We start from the raw sequence: 345 nt of genomic DNA on the forward strand, positions 1-345 counted from the left end.
ACCACTTCTTCCTTTGACAAACTTGATCTAATCACCCTTGTTAATCCCTGCCTTCTTGAGCTGCTATGCAGCTTCTGACGTGTAGCCAGGGGGTCATTTCAGCAATCATTCAATTCACTTTGGGAATTGCTGCCTAAAACATATCAACTTTCCAGTGCTTTATACATCACTGAAGATTCACTAAAGAATTAGTTGATAGCAAATCATGAAGTGCATGATATGATTATAGTAGGGTCTTTAAACATAATTAAATTACTGGAAATTTAAGTATATAGGTAGAGAACATTTTTCCCAGTAGCGGTGGCTTTGGAGATCCAAGACATCAAAAAGAGAATTATAACAGTG

This window comes from Penaeus monodon, chromosome 15, assembly GCF_015228065.2.
Source record: "Penaeus monodon isolate SGIC_2016 chromosome 15, NSTDA_Pmon_1, whole genome shotgun sequence".
NCBI lineage: Eukaryota > Metazoa > Arthropoda > Malacostraca > Decapoda > Penaeidae > Penaeus > Penaeus monodon.